Source organism: Macrobrachium nipponense, chromosome 4 (genome assembly GCF_015104395.2).
Source record: "Macrobrachium nipponense isolate FS-2020 chromosome 4, ASM1510439v2, whole genome shotgun sequence".
Lineage (NCBI taxonomy): Eukaryota > Metazoa > Arthropoda > Malacostraca > Decapoda > Palaemonidae > Macrobrachium > Macrobrachium nipponense.
In genome coordinates, this window is record NC_061100.1 from 88754918 (window position 1) to 88768951 (window position 14034).

The 14034-nt window shown below is 48.5% G+C and overlaps 1 protein-coding gene across 2 annotated transcripts in view; it reads right to left on the reverse strand.

The window, feature by feature from the left end:
- Positions 1-14034, reverse strand: part of LOC135211000 (uncharacterized) — a 216229-nt gene that overhangs the window by 78038 nt on the left and 124157 nt on the right. The gene's annotated exons all lie outside the window — the stretch shown is intronic.

Below are 14034 nucleotides of genomic sequence, written 5' to 3' on the forward strand. Positions count from 1 at the left end.
GAGAGAGCGGGAGAGCGGGTAGGGATCTCAGATCCCACAAAGCCTTGGAAAGAAGCACTCGAAGAGGGTACAGGAGAAGATCCAGGAGCACCCAAGGAAAGACCTTGGGCGCCCGACACACCTACCTCAACCAACAAATCCTCCACCCCTACCGCCATGGGTTCGATGTTAAGGTCCAGGGCAGCGACGTCCGGGACCGACTCCTGGGCAGCTTGCTACGACCCATAAGGAGGATTGGCTGGAGGGTCCTTGCTGGATGGAGGCTATCAGAGGGGCCCGCGGACAAGGGGAGTCAAACATATCCAGTCGACTTGCCCGCAGGGAAGATCTGGACGGCCAGCTTCTTATCAAGAATATAAGGCTGGCCTTTGGCGGCGTTCTTCCCGAAGCCGCCCACCCACGCTTTCAGCGTGGCGAGCGGGCGACTTCCCTCACACCAGTAGCCTGAAAGAAAAGCGAGATGAGCTTCTAGTGGTGGCATGGGGTTAACAAACTTATGACTAAGAGTTGTTAGTAAATGATAATGAAGCCTATAAGGGACTTACCCCATCTCCCAGCTGACCGACCAGGTCGTAGCAGATGGCGCAGGCTTCTGGGTGCCAGACGATCATCCACCCGTTGAAAGAACGTGGCACAGGGGGCGTGAGACCTACACTCATCGTGGCCACAGGGGTCGAACAGCGTCGCGTTACACGCTGGGACCTGGCAGTTGGTAGCCTGTAAGTGGAAAGATACATGAGTACCAGGTACACACTTACAGTCTAACAGATGCTCCGCTGGTGCCGGAGCGACAAAGTTAGATTAAACCAGAGCCCCGCCAAAATACGTGTGGTAACCAGGTTGGTTGCGTGCCCTAGGCTATAGCCCCGCCGATGGCGGAGACGCAAAGGGAAACCAACCAGGAGTGGTGGTAAAAGGAAACCACGACGTAAAATGGCGGGAATGGTAGAAATATAATAATAACATTACACAATTCATTGTAAAATTAGGGTATATCCTTAAAATAATTATAATAATAATAATTACAAAACCTCTCTCCACCCGTCTACTATAAGAGTGCAAACGGGTAAGAAGCAAGCTCCCTTTCCGTAGCGGGGTGGTGAGGATGATTTAACGGTGTATAGTAGGCAAGCAACAGACCACTAGTAGTGCCCACCCCGCCCGCTAGCGGAGCCAGTAATCTATAACCAAAGGTGCCCCGGCTGCGACGGAAGGCTCCTTTCGTTATAGCGAGGGAGGTGGCTGAGCAACTGGGGAGGGGGTGAGGAGAAGGTCTCGGCGTAACACGGCGGGAGAGAGAGAGAGGGGGGATGGCCTACTCCTCCCCGCCTCACCGACTACCTGCTCGGAGACCCGGTACCTCATGAGTGGTCGCCCTATACCCCCTGCTGGGAGGAACCCCTAGTCACTTCAGAGAGGGAGAGAGGGAAGGCGACTGAGGTTGTCATGACAACCAAGGGGTCCCCCAGCCCCTCCCTATACCAGAGAGGGAGGGCAGGGGCAGGGTAAGGTGCGATGGAACACGTGACCGCAAGTGGCCTAGGCCGCGAGCAACACAACCGTGAGAGGGCCACGTGAACCAGACTGTACCAATACAAGGAACAAGCACCTAGGCTAGCCTAACACCCTAAATATAATAAATAAATACATCGAAAAGATGGAAAAGACACTTTTAGTAAAAGAAAAAGAAGCCCAGGAGGAGGCAGACTGTTCCAAGAAACAGAAGCCTACTTGGAGCCAGCGATAGCCGATGAAGAGCAAGAGCCGGGATGCTGGGCCGGAATAATAATAATAATAGCCCTAAATACCAAACTAAAAGACATGGTAGGAGGGCTAAACTAGCTAAAACTCGATGTAAAAAACAATGAACGCAATATAGTAAGCCCATAAGTATAAGAAGTCCCAGTATGGAGGACCGGGAATTCTTAACGAGGCGGCATGGCGCCACCACGAGGCAACCGGGGAACCGTATATGACCTATTTAAGAGGAAAATACTGGTACCCGGAAGACAAAAATGAGGTAAAACATTACTTATGAGTTACTTAACTTAGCCGTAGCAATAGCAGAGCGTTCCATGATGATAGAAAAGGATAATCCCGAAAATAACACAGCACAAGGAAAAATGCGTCTTGACGCTAGCGCTAAAAATTAAGGATGACCGCTAGGGGCGCTGCTGTCCGTGGCGTCCTCTAGTAGTAGTAGTAGCGACTGCATCGCCCGTTGGTATCAGCTCTCTCTTGGGGGGATTCTGATTGGAAGTTCTAATTGGTTATTGTCTCGTGGTAGTGTTCCACACTCGACCCCTTATTACCATACCGACACTTCTTTTAAGAGTGAGCGAGTCAGTTTTACTGACATTTTCTTAATTTTACCTAGAAAGAATGATATTAAGGATCCTTTCATAGGCCGACACGAGCTGAGCCCAGAAATGTATTTTAATATAGTTACTGTAAGTGTTAATTTATTTTTTATTTTTATTTATTACCTGAAATCAAAGATTTAGAGATGAGATCATAGTATTTATTGATCTTTATTTTTATGTGTATCATATTTGTAAAATTCAGCTGTAAATATATATGTATAAAAGATACTGTTATCCTTCACCCCTCCCAATGGCCCAGCATTTTTTTTGTAAGTTGTGTTCTTGCATAATGGATAGAATTTGTGGAACACTACAGATTAGAAAGTTCTTATAAAGCGGTTGCTGATAATGCTGAGATAGCTGAAATTACCCCACTTTCATAACCCGGGAGAGTAGGGTTGAGGGAGGAGTTGAAATTATGCTCTCAGCATCTGTAAGAGACTCATATTATTAGTTTTGAATATAGGCTACTGAGGTAAACTTCAAATACTAGGTCGTAGAGCGTCTTTTCTTGTTTAAGCTACAAATGTTGTTTGTTCCGATACGTAATACAAACCCTCGGTCCTTTAACAATAGGAAGGTAACTAGCGGCAGCTGGGACGGTCGTAAGCTTCGAACAAGGGGAGAACGGGTAGTTAACTGCTTGTCCGATCCGTGCGCGCGCGGCGGTGAAGAATCACTTTTGCTTTCGGCCGGGTGGTGTGACAGGACGTTTTGTTCGTCATCGCTCTGCCCGCTATTTTTCGTCGTGTGCTTTGGATGTTTACAATTTCGTTCTGACTGGTTTGTTTGTGGTCTTGATTGAAATTGTAAGTACTCTTTTTTCATTTTTCATTGAAAGTGAATTTAATTATGGATCAAGAAGAGCTTTCGCCGCGCCCACCAGCTGCCCGTAGAGTGTGTCCCGGGCTGGAGGGGCGTAAATGCGGCGGATTTCGCTCTTATCCAGACATTGATCCACATGAATTGTGTTATCGGTGTCGGGGGCGAGAATGCTCCCGAGCCGAACCTTGTAATGTGTGTGTGAATTGGTCCGAGGCGCAGTGGGTGCTGTACGAGGGTAGGAAGAGGCGTAAGACCGACCAAGGAGTCGTCGGAAAGCTCTCCAGCGACTCCTTGGTGACGATACCTCGTCATCCTTCCTGCCTCCAGCTCAGCCCCCACGATTTGCGCCTTCCCCTGCGGGGGGGGGTTTGGTTTCGGAGTCCTTCTCCTCACTCGATCCGTCGAGTGTGGAGGAGGGCGCCCGATACCCGGATGTTCAATTGTACTCGGGGTCTTCCGTCCGCTCTGGGTGGGGTTCGTCCTCCCCCGGGCGCGAGGGTGCCCCTCTAACTGACCCGGACTGTTCCTCCCCCCTCAGGTGTGCCTTCTGTGAGTGACGACCTTGGACAGGTGTGGGCGTGCGTTGGGACTGCAGGGCGCCCCTAGTATCCAGGGCTTGATTCAACGTCTGGCGGGGTCGGCAGTTGTAACTCATGGTGTAGTCACAACAACGACAAACACAATGTCCACACCAGCGTACGCCGCCCCTCCTCATGTAGTGTATACGCAACACATTGCGTCGGTGACACCCACGGCATCAATCCAGAAGCCGATTGCTGCCGTACCTAAGAGGGGCGTGCCGCCGCCACCTGGATTTTATGTGCTGCCGACTCCCGACTTTCGCTGTCCCAAAAGTTCGCCCCTGGATCTGCCGCCCGTCCCAATGATGAGTTTGGCTGTATCGGAGATGCCTGTGACGCCGGACTATGCTGCCGTACCTGCCGTACCTGCAGCTAATGTTGCTGGCCCAGCCGCTTGCGCCGCTCCTACGAAGCGCGCAGTGCGGGACGCTCATGCCGATGTTGCTGCTGGAGCTGGTCCTGCTGGTGCTGGTCCTGCTGCTGCTGGTGGCCTGCTGTGCTGGTCCTGCTGGGTGCTGGTCTGATGGTGCTGGTCCTGCGTTGATGTCCCTGCCGCTCCTGCCGTGCCTGCCCCTGCCCACGTCGCGTCTCGTCATGGAGGTGCTGCACCGGTCTCAGGTCCTTCCGGACAGGATCAGTCGGGGCGTGTTGCTTTGGCAATTGGCCCGACTTTTCCGTGGATGGAAGACCTGACGTCCGTCCTGAGAGAGCTGACGAAGAAGAAGAAGAAGAAGAGGAAGGTGTCGTCGTCGTCTTCATCGTCTTCTTCGTCGTCTGTTGCCGCCTCTCCACCTTCGACTTCTAAGGCTTCCAAGCCGAAGAAGAAGAAGGCTGCCTCCTCCCCCCCTAAGAAGGCTCCTGCGGGACCTTCGAAGGGCCCCGTCTCGCTCTGGCGTGACGGGGGGTGCTCTGCTGGTCCTCCTGTTCCCTCGGGAACAGGGTCCGTCTCTTCTTCTGAGAAGAAGAAGAAGACGGGGACCAAGGATGTGCTGGCTACTGCTGGTACATCCGCGCCTGGTCTTGGTAGCACTGCTGCTAAGCCAGGTACCGGCTCGACTTCTCGTTCGCGAGAAGGTCCGAGTGTACGGTCTCCTTCGGGCGGGCGACCGTGCAGCTAAAGTCAAGACGCCTGAGCTCGCTCACCGTCATGACCGAGGCACGGAGCAGAAGACTGTCGAGAATCGCGCAAGTGACTCTCGCCAGGCCAGCGGCCGCTCTCGTAGCGACCAGCCGGTACCTCGGGCTGACGTGACGGTCTCTGACCGGCCACGGGTTGAGGCTGGGAAGAGGTCCCCTCGACCAACGGCACCAGCTTCGGACTGGTACCAGCGGTTTGACGTGCCGTGAGGACGCTCACCGGTCTCACCGCGAAAGCGAGCTCTGCAGATCACCTGACCGTCGCTCCCACAGGGACCGGACGGAGACGGTGGCCAGCAGCAACTCGTCTGACGCACGGGATCGGGGTCGACGTACTCAGTCGAGCCGCTCGCCACAGGTGAGCGGCACGGCCAGGCCTGCAGATAGATCCCCACCGCGGGTTGGTGATCGGCTGCAGCCCCCCACACGTACGCTGGTCCTGCCAGCGAGCGGGGGGGGAGCGTCAGGTCTGTCTCTCCTATACCTTCAACTTCCTCGGGCTACACCGGGAAGAGCGAGGTATCTAGGGGATGTGATCGTGGAGGTGGGCGCCGCTCACGATCCCGTCACGATGCCCGCAAGCACCAGGCATGGTCTTAGGACCAGCCAAGGTCGTACGCGCGTGTGGCTGGAGGCGACCGTCAGGGGTCTGTTGCTGTTCCTCCTTCTGAAGGAGGAGGGTCTCGAGAGCTGCTCCTGTTGGAGGGACTGGAGGTGTCCTACTCCTCAGGACGCTGTGACTCCCGAGATCCAGAGGAACTTTGCCCAGGTTATTGCGCTGATTCGTCAGCACAACGACCTGGGGGAAGGATCACCGCTACCACCATCTGAGCCCACGTCCCGGCTCGAGTCATTTTGGTTCCCGAAGAGGGAACCCAAAATGACGGTGGGACTGCCGCGATCGGAGCTTGCAGACTCAGTCCTTGACCAGGTGGAGAATTTCGTCTCAGGCGAGAGGACTCACTTAAGTCAGGACGTCTTCCAAGCTACTTCCTCCTCCTCTGCAGCGACAGCGGAAGTTCTACGTGCCATCAGTGGATCCAATACCGCCCAAACAGGTTAACCCGGAGCTAGCTAGGCTAACTCCAGGTGTGTCCCTGCAGCAGCTCCTGTCGGAGAACTTGTGGTTCTCGCAGCAGGAGGCACTGGGCCTGGAAGCTACCGCTATGGCGGCTTTCCAGGCAGTCTCTTGGTTGGATCTGTGGTCCCTCACAGTATCCAAGGTCGCGGCCGACTCCGGGGGTGCTGCCCTCGAAGAAGACCCCGACTTCAGGAGACTGTGCCAGTCTGGAGGTAGGGCCATCTCCTACCTCGCCCATCAGACGGCAAACCTGTGGGCCAACTTGGTTCTCCGTCGTAGGGACGCTGTCCTTACACGAGTAGCCAAGGGGGCCGGGCATGAGGCGGTAAATGGACTCCGTAACGGACCAATGAAGAGTTCCTCCACTCTCTTTCCCGGAGAGATGGTGGACGCTGCGGTGGAAAGACGGCGCACTGATGACAGTGACCGTCTGGTTCACCAGGCAGTTACGAAGGTTTCTGGGCAACCTCGTACAACTGCGGCTAAGCCTAAGAGTTTAGCTAGCGCTTCCTCGGCTGCTAAGACGGCTGCTCCATCGAAGCCCCGAGGAAAGACTCTTCCTGCTTCAAACTTCTGGTAAAAGGAAGGCCGTAACCAGCCCTCCTCCCAGCCCTCCTTTCCCCGAGGAGGTGCTGGGAAGAAGTCGAAGCGAGGTGGGAAACGCTAGGGACGGCGTTCCCCCTCACCAGCTGCCGGAAGTGGGGGGGTGCCTAGCGAGCCATTGGGCAACTTGGCAGCGCTACGGTGCCGAGACCTGGATAGTAGACGTCCTTCGGGAGGGATATCTACTACCCTTCGAATCTCGACCACCCCTCACCTCCAACCCGGTCCATCTTCAGACTTATGTGCTGGGATCCTCAAAGGACGACGCTCTTCGGCAGGAGATCAAGACCATGCTGACCAAACGAGCTGTAGAAGTCGTAGTAGATCGGTCACCGGGCTTTTACAGCCGCCTTTTCTTAGTGGAAAAGGCATCGGGGGGCTGGCGCCCGGTGATAGATCTCTCTCCCCTGAACCGATTTGTTCGCCAGACTCGGTTCAAGATGGAGACGGCACGTTCCGTGCTGGACTCCATCAGGGAGAACGACTTCATGCTTTCGGTGGACCTGAAGGATGCGTATTTTCAAATACCCATCCATCAGTCCTCCAGAAAGTACCTCCCCGCTTCATCTTCGACGGGACGGTGTACCAATTCAGAGGCACTTGGCTTCACGGTCTCTCAACCGCCCCACAGGTGTTCACGAGAGTGTTCACGCTGGTGTCTGCTTGGGCCCATTCGCACGGGATACGTCTTCTGAGGTATCTCGACGATTGGCTGGTCCTGGCGAGCTCCCGCTCTGCAGTTGCTGCAGGACAGGGATCGACTTCTAAAGTTTTGTCGCGATCTGGGATCGTGATAAACTACGAGAAGTCCGATCTCGAACCCAAGCAGAAGATGAAGTACCTGGGTATGCTGATCGATACTTGGTTGGTTGAGGCAAGCTCAAGTCCGCCCCGCAGACTTGAGGATCAGCAAATTCAGGGAGGCAGCGGCCGGTTCCTGTCTCGGCAGGAAACAGGCAGCTCAGCAATGGCAAGTCGTGATCGGCCACCTGTCGTCACTCGAGAAGTTAGTTCCTCACGGACGTCTTCACCTGCGGTCTCTCCAGTGGAGACTAAGGGAGAGTTGGTCACAGGTAAAGGATCCACCTTACTTCCCCGTGTCCATCACGGAGAGGTGAGGCAGGACCTAGCCTGGTGGCTCGACGACAGGAACCTCTTAAGAGGAGTGCCCCTACGCACTCCCCCCCCGGAGATGCTGCTGTTCTCAGACGCATCGACCGAGGGATGGGGCGCACACCTGGAGGAGTTGCTGGCTGCAGGTGTGTGGGGACCATCACGACAAGCACCTTCACATCAATGTCCTGGAACTCAAGGCGGCGTTTTACGCTCTCCAAGAGTTCCAAGACCGCTTGATGGGACACTCGGTGGTGTTGATGTGCGACAACACCACAGTAGTGGCATACGTCAACAAGCAGGGGGGCCTAGTGTCTCTCCCGCTACACCAGTTGACTGTGCAGGTGCACGAGTGGGCCACGGCTCACTCGATAGAGCTGTCAGCACGCTACATTCCAGGCAAGAGGAATGTAGTAGCGGACAAGCTCAGCCGTCGGGATCAGGTAATAGGGACCGAGTGGTCCCTACACCAGAAGTGGCGGAAAGGCGGGTTTTCAACCTGTGGGGGCGTCCGGTCATAGACCTGTTCGCCACCCGGCACAACAAAAAAACTTCAAGTTTTTTGCTCAGCCGTGCCGGACCCATGGGCAGCTGCAGAGGACGCTCTTCAACACCCCTGGGACAACCCTCTTCGTCTACGCCTTTCCTCCTTTTGTCTGATTCGGAAAGTGATCAGCCGAGCGCTGGTCACTCCCACCCAATCTCAGGATGATCCTGGTGGCTCCCAAACAACGACCTCAAGGCCGTTTGGTATCCGGACCTGCTGGCTCTTCTTGCAGAAGAACCGAGAGAGATGCCCCACTGGCACAACCTTCTAGCCCAGCCACACGTAGAGCTTTGGTACCCACACGAGCAGTCCAAGTCCCTACAAACTTCACGGCTGGCTGTTATCCACCATCTCTTGCGAACGAGAGGCTTTCTCGCAGCGCAGCAACAGAGATGGCTGGACACGTCAGACAGTCCTCTGCAGCTGTGTACCAGGGGAAGTGGGCCGTCTTCTGTGTTGGTGTCGTAGACGGGGTCTACTCCTCTTCAGAGCCACTCTTCAGCAGGTAGCGGATTTCCTCGTGTTTCTTCGCCGAGAGAAGCTCCTCTCAGTACCCACAGTTAAAGGATATAGAGCTGCACTGGCACTCGTCCTAAAACTGAGGGGACTGGACATCTCGAACTCGTTCGAGATCTCCTTGCTAATGAGGAGCTTCGAAAGGTCTTGCCCCCCACCCAGGGAGCTCAGGCCCCCTGAGTGGGATGTGACTCTCGTCCTTAGGAGTTTGACTCGAAGACCATTCGAGCCACTCCGAGAGTCGTCAGACAGGGATCTGACCCTCAAGACCCTCTTCTTGCTGGCCCTGGCATCGCGAAGAGAGTAGGGGAACTTCATGGTCTGTCCTTCAATGTTAAACATTCCAGGGGCTGGGGATCTGTGACGCTCGATTTCGTCCCGAATTTCGTAGCTAAGACTCAGAATCCGTCGATCCCTGACGACAGGTTCGAGTCTTTCACAATCCCCTCCCTAATGGATTTCACCGACAACGATACGGATGAGATGCTGCTTTGTCCTGTGAGGGCGCTACGGCGCTATCTGAAGAAAACTCGACACCTCAGGCCTGAGTGTCGACGCCTCTTCGTTAGCACTGGGTTACCAAGAAAGAAGTATCCAAGAACACGCTTTCTTTCTGGCTGCGTGAGGTGATCAGGAGAGCGTACGAGGCTGATGGTAGTGACGACATCCGTACGCTCCGACCGAGAGCCCACGAAGTCAGAGGTATTGGACCCTCTTTGGCGTTCCGCAAGAACTTCTCCGTGGCGCAGGTCCTGAAGGCAGGTGTCTGGGCCAACCAGACACCTGCCTTCGGGATATTGCCCACAAGTCCTTGGATACTTTTTCCTTGGGACCTGTGGTGGCTGCTCAACACGTGTGTAAGCTTACCCAGCACCGAGCAGGCAGAACAGCATCGATTCCTGGTGTGACTGTAGGAATGAATGGTTGAATGAGAGTGCGACTGGCTTCTCTTCTCCATCTTTCTCTCTCTCTACCTGTGGGCAGAGGGTCACGGTCGTCACCATGCTGGAAGGAATCCGATGCAGGTAAGCTACTCAACCGAGCCCCAATCTATCCCTTTAGTTAGGGATAGAAGCAAATATCCTCCACTCCCTCCAACAAGGGGGAAGGAGTGGATGCCTACTTGAGACAAACCCATAACTTTATGTTGGCTCCTGTACAGGAACAAGTTCTTGCAATGCTGGTACGAAGAGATACGCTTGCCTCTCTCTTAGTACTTGGCTCAGAGGTCTGACCATTGATCCTGCGGTGCACACCCCGATCAATCGGACAGAGGTTTGGATCCCTCCCTTGCTCTTACGACCAGGGAGGCATTCCAAGGTTGGACGAACACCAGTCTGTTCACCAAAAAGACTCAGATTCCACCCACCAAGAAGTGAGTCTTCCTATTGTTAAAGGACCGAGGGTTTGTATTACGTATCGGAACAAATGACAATTTGTCGAAAATTGCATTTTTCCTAACTATACAAACCTGAGGTCCTTTACATATAGTCCCACCTCATACCACCCCTCACTCTGCAACTTTTTGCATGGGCCTAAAGCAAAAGTGATTCTTCACCGCCCGCGCGCAGTTAACTACCGTTCTCCCCTTGTTCGAAGCTTACGACCGTCCCAGCTGCCGCTAGTTACCTTCCTATTGTTAAAGGACCTCAGGTTTGTATAGTTAGGAAAAATGCAATTTTCGACAAATTGTCATTTATATATGTATACACACACACACAGCAATACGTCGAACTTAAACAAGGTTTGGTCCACAAACCTTTTGCGTAAGGCAGAGATTCATGTGAGTTTGGTAGTCACAAAAAATGCAAACTTGTATTTATGGAGTTTAAACCCTAAATATGACACTAATCATGCTCCCCAAAGTGTTATGCTAACTTTTAAATGGAATTAAAGTTACTGTAATTTCATTTAAAAGGTAGCATAATAAATTACCCTTAAAAAAGAAATAAACGGTTGACATAAAAATGAAGTATACAGTATACTGATGGGCACTGTATTGTCCATACTGTAATGCATTTAGAGTGGTTATGTACACATATACTATATATATACTAATGTGACCCCTAATTTATGGGATGGGATTTTCTTTTTCACTCATAGAATAAAAGGTTTACAATGGCAACGATGCCAATCCGATGGAAGAAAAATGGCAGAAAGGTCAAAATTTGGAGGTTTTTGAAAAAATCAATAAAAATGCAGGGTACAACAGTTTCAAGACACTCAAAGGATTAAAAGTTAGGTTTTCTTACAATTTTTGATTATATATATATATATATATATCTGTATATATATATTATATATGTTTGTGTGTGTTATTGTTTGTAGGAAGTCCCCGGCTTAAGACGTTCCAAGGTTACAACGCTTTTCAATTATATTTATAAAAAATTATTTCCAGGGTTACGACACTTACAACGCTGATCTGGCAGAAGAAATATGACTCCAAAAATACGAAATAATCAATATTTGAAGTTTTTTATGATGAAAAATGCAATAAGAATGCAGTTTGCATAGTTTTATTGCACCCAAAGCATTAAAAGTAAGGGTTTTCTTAGTATTTTTACGATGTTCCGGCTTACGACGATTTTCGGCTTACAACACGTCTCAAGAACGGAACCCCCAATCATAACACAAGGACTGCCTGTATATGTATGTAGTGTATATGTATATGTATATGCCTGTACATGTATGTATGTATATATATATATATATATATATATATATATATATATATATATATATATATATATATATATATATGATATATATATGTATATATATATATATATGTATATATATATATAATATATATATATATATAATATATATGATGTATGTATAGTATGTATATATGTATATATATATATAGATATATATATATATATATATATATATGTATGTAGTATATATGTATATGTGTGTATATATATATCTATATATATATATATATATGTATATATATAAATAAAGGTTTTTTGCCACGAAGGAAAATAAACAATGCATTTGAAGTCTGGGCTGTTCTAACTGAATGCATATGCTGCTTAATACGTACACATAAATTTTTACTTGACTGACCAACGTAAAACGATGGGCAATCCTTACAAGGAATTTTGTAAATGATGTTGTTATTTGTTACGGGACTATTCTTAATTAGCATATCTTTAATGGTATTGTTATAAGAGAACACTACATTAACATTAAACGATTTAAATATTGATTTTATGGTTTCAAATCCACGAAAGTAAGGTAAGGTAAGTACATTTTTAGGCATTTCTTTTTCATTAATAGCAACACTATAAAACTTTTTGTGAGCTTTTTGATAGCATAAATCAATTAAATAAGGTGGGTAGCAGAGATCGTTTCCTATCTTTTTGGGGTCTAGGCGAATTTACCGACAGCAATTCACTGACAACAATTTACCGACAACAGTTCATCGACATGCTCAGTTTATCGAGTGCACAATTCACCGACAACAATTGATAGAAAATTAAAAAAAAAAAAGGTCTTAAACAAAATTCAATCGGCCAAGTGGAAAATAAAATATTTTCATTGACTTATAATTGGTGACAAATTCAGATTGCAGACTTAGTTAATGTTTCATTACTTATTGGTTGTTTCGGCTTTTAACCTTTTATCTTTGATATATGAAATAATTACTTAGTAGTCTTTATTTAGGATATTAGAAAACGATATAGATTTTTTTTTTTGTATTTATTAAACATGTTTAAAATATACAGTATATAAAGCAACTGTACAGTCATGGGCAAAATATCTAAGAAACAAAATATTTGAGAAATAAATAGATGTATAAAAAACCACAAATTGTTTTATTTAAAATCAGAAATCAAGATTAAGGGCTATTGCCCGCAAATAATCAATGACATCGCTATATGAAGAGTATTTTTCAACAATCCGTTTTATTTGTTCAGAAGAATCAAAGTAGTATTTCTTTCTTGATGGTTGAGATGAAGTACCAGCTAAGAATTGGTCAACTTTTACATCATTATAATTGTGTTCCTTTTTTAAGAAGTCGAAAAACTTCCATATATTAAGGTGGTGCCCAGCAACTTGTGTTTCAAGAGTTCAGTGCCAGCCCTCTACTGCATTATTTGTCTTCGGTAGGGATAGTAAAGCAGATTCATAAACATTCCACATCTCGAGCGCAAACTTGGGAGGTCTACGACGGTTTCTTCTCCTACCCACGTATCTTCAAATTAGTCCACTACGGCTTCTGCTTCACTCGGGAGGATATCAGCATCACATAGCAATTCAAATGCACTGACTACCTAATCAACAGGCACATATGCTATGGCTGGCAAATAACGGAGATTTAGAGCAAATTCTGCATCCTCTTCATATCTTCTTTTCAGTCCATTAGCCTGGATGGCACAAAAGATACACTGAGAAAAATGGAAGAAACATCCTTTTAATACCACACTTGGGAATTCTTTTTTGCATGCCTTTATCAGTGCGTGTTCAAAATCAATAGTTATCGAGGAAGGGGACAAAATTTTTTTATTGATCTTAATCTTCTCTAGTAGCGTATTGTAAGATGCTTCTGACTTATCTGGAAGTTATGCATAGACAAGCGGAATTGCTCTATTTTCTTGAAATCCATGGAATGTATAAAGCTGATAAAATAACAATGGAACGGTTTTGAACGTTCCGTCCCCATACCAATGATCACTATTTGCTAGAAGATAAGTGTTACGTGAAGTAGCAAAAATTAATATGCGATTACTTCTTATTGTCCTTTACATAGTCTGTGTTTTCGGAAGTCTACAAGCAGCTGCTTCGCTGCAATTCTTAAGCTCGTTTGATATTAGTGCATGAGGTGCTTCTGTGGAAGATTTGGCGTTTTTACGTATGTTTTCCACAATTTTTTGTGCTTTACTCTCGGCTGCATCACAAACATGATTATGCTCAGTCACTTCTGCTACAATTTCACCGTCACACGTAGTTACTCGCGCTTTGCACCTTATTTTGTGATATTTGTCACATTTCCAGTATATCTTATCTTCACACTCCTTGTCTTTATAAAAGAAATAGCCATGAAGAACAAGCTTCTTCTTTCCTTTTTCGGATTCTATAAAATGGAAAGGCATGATGGGCTATGTAGTGAAAATCTTTGTTAACTAGACCATTTATATTTCTTACTGAAGTAAGAAAATACACTGTTATTATTTTGAAACTCAAGCTAATTTGGTAATTTAGTGCATCGGCTGTTTCTGAACAACCTGTTTAGTATTAAAACCTTATTTGGTGATT